Source organism: Mus pahari, chromosome 12, assembly GCF_900095145.1.
Source record: "Mus pahari chromosome 12, PAHARI_EIJ_v1.1, whole genome shotgun sequence".
In the NCBI taxonomy this organism is placed as follows: Eukaryota; Metazoa; Chordata; class Mammalia; order Rodentia; family Muridae; genus Mus; species Mus pahari.
In genome coordinates this window covers 36,211,506-36,218,772 of record NC_034601.1, presented here as the reverse complement: position 1 = coordinate 36,218,772, position 7,267 = coordinate 36,211,506, and the positions used below count along the sequence as shown (strand labels likewise).

The 7,267-nt window shown below is 39.8% G+C and overlaps 1 protein-coding gene across 2 annotated transcripts in view; it reads right to left on the bottom strand.

The window, feature by feature from the left end:
* Lsamp (limbic system associated membrane protein) overlaps positions 1 to 7,267 on the bottom strand; it is a 2,126,592-nt gene that overhangs the window by 795,841 nt on the left and 1,323,484 nt on the right. The gene's annotated exons all lie outside the window — the stretch shown is intronic.

Below are 7,267 nucleotides of genomic sequence, written 5' to 3'. Positions count from 1 at the left end.
TTCATTCTTCTGGAAGAAAGGAATAGAAGATCTGTTCAGTGTTGAATTACCTCATATTTTACTTCACATTAAACCTCTAAGCTTACATAAGAACAGAGTTCGCTGTAAAAAAAAAAAAAAAAGAACACATGGTAAGTAAGTATTGTGATAAATAAAGATGTAGGCACGCAGCAGGCAGCCATACAGCCTGTGCTCATGCCCCTGATTTGCAGGCTTGGTAAGCTAAAGAGAGTGGAGTAGGACCCTATCCATGTCTCATTTCAAAGCATAACATTACTGTAACTAGAGAATATTATAATTCCTTTAGCTACTACAACATAGTAATATCAAAGGCATCGGGGATGGAGACACAGTTCCACATTGCTGTTCAACAGCCTGGAATTTCTTCTGCTGGATTGACTGTGGTTCAAATAAAACTGGATGCTTAGCTTAGGTAGAGAAAAGAACTTCTGGACTACGCAGTATGAAGAAAGTTGGGGTGTATTAAAGCCTTTTTAAAATACAGATATTAAGCACCAGAATAAAGACAAGGAAAGATACGCTTTTGGGGAAAAGATGTCAAACAAGAGAATAGGTTGTGAGCATCAAAATTAAGGTCCCAAGTCACTGTCTTACAACATGTAAGTACAGGGTTTGAGTGAATGTTGAAGCCACTCTCTTCAAAGGGTTGCTGTGGAACCTAAAGGAGACTGCAGGATGGCTCCCCCAGGAGGAACCAATTAAAGTCCATATCGTAGAAACCTAGCTCTCAAGGAAGCCAGAAGGGGCACTATCTTTATGTCCAGGAAAGTAATGAGACAGCACTCAAGGCCATTTGCATTTAGGCCTTAAGCATGGCTTATTGCTACTTTAACACAAAGGTCTACTATAAAAGGAAGATTATCTCTATGTTTGGAGTCTTCAGAACAAATTCTAATTGTGCTGGAGGTCTTGCTTTCCGATTGGCAGAAAGCATCAACTAGACTGCACAATGAAGGGTTTATTTCCCTGCATGCACCTCTGGATCTTTTCTGGTTCTTCTAGTCCTACTTCAGTTATTGGAGCCTGTATCCAGGCTCTGTTTGGAAGCCCATTAAGGAAAAGTCTAGTTGGAGTATTAACACTCTACCCAAAACATGAAAGAGTTCATTCAAATGAGCTGGTTAATCTCCTGGTTAAGGGAAGCCCTGAGCCACCTTGAAATCATACATACCAAAGACAAAGGAACCATGTTTTCCTTTAATGAGACAGTGCACTTTTCCTTCCCAGAGTTCCAATCTCTTAGTGCTTTGGTTCCAGGGCTGCTGTGATGTTTTGTTGATTCAGCCTAGCTCATATATGCATAGCTTTTTTCTTTTCTTCTGTCTTTCTCTTTCAGATGATGATAGTTTTTCTTAACACTTTGGGCTTCACTAAATCTTCTCCAAAGCTCACCTACCTGCAGCATAGCTGCCTGTTCTCCATGAGGCTTACTTCCATGCCAGTGTACGTCAACCAATATGGATCTTTCTATTTCTCTTTTCTGTCTTGCTCTCCTAAATATCTTCCAAGTTTTGAAGATTGCCTGCCCTAGGGTTTTTCTTTTTATCTCTAATAAAAAATCTTCTTGAGCTTTTCTTTGTGTCCATTCTTAAATTCTTTTATTAACAAAACTGAGAAGCACAAGAGCGGACTCTGATTCCCTGAGAGCTACAGAAGAATGAAATATTTGTTTAGCTTTTGCCCTGGGTTCCTGGCATAGAGTTTATAGAATGCTTTAACCACCCAAGTGGTAGAAATGTTGTTGTTTGTGAGCCTTTTGCTTTAGTCTTAAGAGAGTCCACTAATGATATTCTTGGTTAGAATCCTATACATACTCAGATTAACAAACAAACAAACAAATGTTGTGACTTTGGGATAGCCTGAGCTCTGCAGAGGGGAAAGGGTTGGAGGTAGAATCCAATTCACCAAGTTCACATGATGATTCAACACTATGGAATCCAGATGCAGAGACTTGGTGGAGCTTCATTACTGACAAGCATTCCAATATGCTGAGAGAGTGCTGTTCCATGACTCCACAAGGAAAGGCCACAGCGCCAAGCCACTAGCTTTCCTATGTGTCTTTTCATCTGGCAGTCTTGACTTCCACCTTTCATCATTTAACCCCAATTCTAAACAACATTTTTGAACATCTCCGTTTTATTTGAAGGAATTGTCAAACCTGAGCAAAGTCATAGGACGCCTGGTATTTGTAGTTAGTCAGAAGGAGCAGTGCTCTTGAGACTCTCAATGGACATCTAGCATCTAAAATGAAGGCAGCGCTGGTCTCCAATATGTCTTTCAACATATACAGTCTGTTAGTAACTCTGAGTGTCTAGTGCCAGAATTAAATTGCAGCATAGCAGTTGTCAGAATAAACATTATTTGCTGTGCAAGGTGAGAACTAATTATGGCTAAGGAGAGGACAGGGAGAGCCTTCTTTCACTTACCCTTTAGCACATACATTTGAAGGGAGGTAGGGTTGGAATGATGTTCCTAACTCTTATCAAATTTAGTGACAGAGATGTTTTCCTACGAATACAGTGGGTATGCTGCACTCACATGCATTTTAAAGGAATGAAACATCTTAGTAGCCTTAAGAGCCAGCTATTATTAAAGCCCTTAGGTGATTGCCTGCTATTAGGATACTGAACAGAATTTAATTGAGTGGATTCTTGATCAGAGCCTATTCTATGTAACTTTACATTCGTGTCTTGCAGAGAAGCTAAGTCCTATGACAAAAACCTATGCTTCTTACCCAGTGCTGGCTTCTGTTTTCTCTTACACATAAAGCCTACTAAATTATACTGTCACATCACATGGTTCAATTCTCATTCCTCTCACTGAGGATAGTGGGAGGGGTATAGGTTGAAAGGGAAAGGGAGGGTTCTGTGGTGGAATGGCGTCCTGGTCTGACTTCCTTTCAAAAGGCTCACAGATCAAACAATAATGAGTGATGAGACACTAAAAAAAAAAAAAAAGCCACCAGGTCGCTCTCTTACTAAAGGAGTTTAGATTTTCAACATGATGAATTCTCTTTGATAAAAGAATAAAGAGACATGTTGTCTCTAGAGAAAGCTTCTGGGGTTCCCGTGGTCTTCACAATAGGCATGGTGCCAGCTATCTGTATGCCCTGTCTACTCCTTGTTCTGTCTCTCCCATGTGCTAAAATGAAAGACATGGATGGCCAATGCTACTCAAATATTTTCTTTTAATCTAAGAGGTAGACTACGACATCTTTCCAGTTGAAGAACTAGACAAAGCAAGAGAGAAGAGATTATAAAAGGACAGTGTCGTCAGACTGTGGCATAATTAAGCCGTGAAGTTTAAATGGCAACGTGGCTCTTTAAGCACCATCAGATGTAGCAGTGTTACAGTTTTCCAGCCATGTTCCCCCACAGCATATACCAAGTCCTTAAGCTACTCTGTTTTCTTTTTGCTATTGCCGTCCCTAATCTCAAACGGAAGCTAAAAATCATAGAAAACTAGATCCTAGAGTGGAATAACATGTGAAATACTTGGGACTAGATTGTTTTCAATACCAATTTTTTTTAATTTGGGCACATTTGCATATTTATTTGGGAGTATTTGCATATGATAAGCTATCTTAGTAAATACATCTACATCTAAACACAAAATTTGCTTATGCTTCAGATTTACATTATCCTCGGGGTAATTTTATATACTGTCTTTAGTTCACCTGTATTTTAGCATGTGACCCATAAAATTAGGTTAGATGTGGAACTGATTTTTCTACTGGTAATGCCTTACTTTGTTTAAGAGTTTTGAGTTTTGGTGTATGGGATAGGAACACCACAGGAAAACCAACAGACTCAGATAACCTGGACACGTAGGGCTCTCAGAACCACTAACCAAACAGTATACACAAGCTGGACCTAGGCCTCTCCACTCATAAATAGCAGATGTGCAACTTGACCTTCTTATGGGTCGTGAACAACTGGAGCAGGGGCTATCCCCAAAACTGTTGCCTGCACATGGGCTATGCTCTGCTAGATAGGCTGCCTGTCTGTCCTCCATGGGAGAGGAAGCACGTAACCTTGCAGAGACTTGATGTGCCAGGGTGGGGGGAATATCCACGGCCCCCTCCCTCTCAGAGAAGAAGGAGATAGGATGGGGGAAGATTGTGGAAGGGAGGGGCAATGAGCTGAATGTAAAGTGAATAAGTAAAAAAACAAATATTAAATTAGAAGTTTGGGGTTTTGGAACATTTTAGTTTGGAGAAGGGCAATCTGGATTCATTCATAGAGAAGAACAGTTTCTTATGTTCCTCTGTCTATTGATCTTTCCAGGATAATATGTGGTTCCCCCAGAGTCTGGTTGCTGATTCTCTAGAGCTGAAGTTTTCTTGGAATTGAAGTCAGTACCACTATAGCCTAAATTAATGCTTAAATAGAAACTTAGAATTTGAATAATCCAGTTGCCTGTCATTCAACAAATATGGATATTGCTGGAAAATTTTTATCAATTCCAGTTTTCCAGTACTTCCTCCAACTTCTTTGGGTGGGAGAGAAACACATTTATAGAGACACACAGGAAAATTCACATACCACATCCAGCCATGGTCCATACTCCACAGCACTACTGCTGTACTTCTTTAATAGTTTCAAAACATTCACAGCATTAATGGAGTCACAGTTTTTAGATCTTATTTACATCAGAAAACCCCAATTCCTGCTTCATTGTTTGTCTGTCTATCATCTGTATGCTCATCTGTCTGTCTGTCTTCCATCTGTCTATCTGTCTGTCTGTGTATCGATTACCCACCTATCCTTTTAAACTTCTGGCTGCATCAGTTTATTGGGTTTCAAGTTAAATTGACTTTGATTCCAAGTGTAGCAGAGGACAGGATGAGAGTGTAACGTTACAACTCATGTTTACCGTGTGGTGAAGGTGTCTCTGTGCATGTCAGGTCATGTCTCTGTGCATGTCTGCTTGCTATTCCCTTTGTTTTCTGTGTTCTATTTGTATGCTGTTTTAATAGCATCCATGTGGGTACTGACAGTCACTAAAACAGCCCTGACAACTTCAGCTGTGCTTAGACACCAGCTCACATACAGATGATGGTCATCCTTTAGATTCCTCCCTGGGCACATCTGGCTCTTGTTGGCAACAGTCATACATAATTCAAAATCAAACAGATCTAGCCCTGCCACTCGAATTTCCAGCATAGGACTTCGAAAGCCATCTAACACCATATTTCAGCTGCACAAAGTATTAATAGGGAGCTAACTCTTCGGGCGATTACTTGATTGATCAAAGATATTTAGAAGCTCAGTATCAAGGTTAGGTCATGTTTAATATCAAAAACCTAAGTGAGTCCCCTATCCTACGACTGTGGAGAAAAGACACAAAGTTTAGTGCATCATCTGAACAAAGAAAATCAATTGAGAATGCTTGAACCTAGGATAGAAATGTCTTCCTTCCAAGGAGGATTAGTGGAGGCCAGGTAAGTGTGAATTTTCCTTTATCTTCAGTTCCTCCACCACAGTTATAAAATATTCCCTAGGTATCCAAGAAAAAGAAAAAGAGTAGGAGGAAAAGAGAATAAATATGTAGCTCCCTATTCCACTACACTGTCAATTTAAATATCATCATTTGCATATTTTTTATCTGAGCTAAGAAAGGCCACCCTCTCACACCTAATCACCAGGAAACAGCAGGCAGCAGTCTTGGAAGCTTTTATCAATATGCCAATTTTTATTTTAGTTTATAATTTAAAAGTGAGAGCAAAGTGACAGAGATGTATCATTTCAAAGGATTATTTTTTAACATATTAAAAGCTCTCTGGGTTGGTTTTTTTTTTTTTTTTTTTTTTCCTTTTCCTTTGACACTGAGAGTAGGAGGACGGAAAAACATGGAAATGAAGTGGGAAAATCAAATGAGAAGAAATAAGCGCCCATAGAAAGAAAAGGTAGGATTATCAGACTTGCCCTCCTCTGGCAGATAGGCAGACCATCAGAATGGCTAGGGCACAAAGGTGAGAAGAGGCAAAACTGAAAAGAAGGACAGCATCCATGGAGGAAAATAGAATTCTACCCTAGTGGTGCAAACCAAAGTGAAGTGCTGGAAAGAATGATACAGAAAGTCAGAGCAATCTGACTTTTGGAAACAAAACTTCCAAAACAAACATATTTCTTTGCATGTAAATATCATATAGGTGTAGCATCCCTTTGAACTAGAATCTGAAGTAGGTGACTGGAAATTAAATGAAGTGGGGTAGAGTGTAATACCACTTGTGAGCTCTGTCACTGACACTTGTATAAAAGGAGATACCCTGGGGATGGAGAGATGGCTTAGTTATTAAGGAGTCTTGTTGCTCTTCTGGGGATCCAGGTTCAGTTCCCAGAACTCCCATGGTGGTTGGCAATTGTCGGTTGTTTGTAACAGCAGAATGACTAGATCACAAGCCCTCCTTTGGACTACACAGAACCAGGCACTCATATGGTACACAGACACACATGAATACAAAACACCCAGAGACATAAAGCAGAAATAAAAAAACAACTGAATAAAAGTACACCCAACTGCCATGTGAATTTGCTCTACAGTCTTTATATACCTAGAATGACAAAAGAACTTCATCTTCTTTTTATTTATTTTTTATTCTTCCTTCTTCCTTCCTGGGAGGGAAGGGATCTCTGGCAAGGTAGAGAAAGAAGCCGAAGATGTTATGCGTTTGGTTTTCCATGTTGCTTTGTTTAGTAACTCATCGGAGTCATTCTATGTGATTTCATCAATATTTACAAATGAAAGGTATGTGCACTCTTCTGGAGATTGCACTCTGCAGAAACACATATAATAGATGGGAAACAAAGAATTGCCTTTCCCACTGCCTTCAGAATGATGCAAGGCACAATGAGTTAAAAACAGTTGACTAAGGAAAGCAAGAATTATGAACAAGGAATGGAGATCAAAGTGTAGGATGTGAATGACCCTTGACTCAATGGAAAGGAAAGTTTTCAACTTCTCAGGTCCTTTCAGCAACTTCAGCAGTACTCTGCTTTCTTACCTGGCTTTGGGTCTGAGACTGACCAGGCATCATGTCTCTCTTACATAATGTCTCCTGAAGTCTCTGCTTAAATATTCTTGTTTGGCAAAGCATGGCCAAGGTTCTGTTTTTCTTAGTTTAAGATATCCCCAAAAGGAAGTTCTTTCCAGGTTCATCTATCAACTAATCAAATGTATGCATATCTCTAACACACACAAACACACACACACACACACACACACACACACACACACACACACA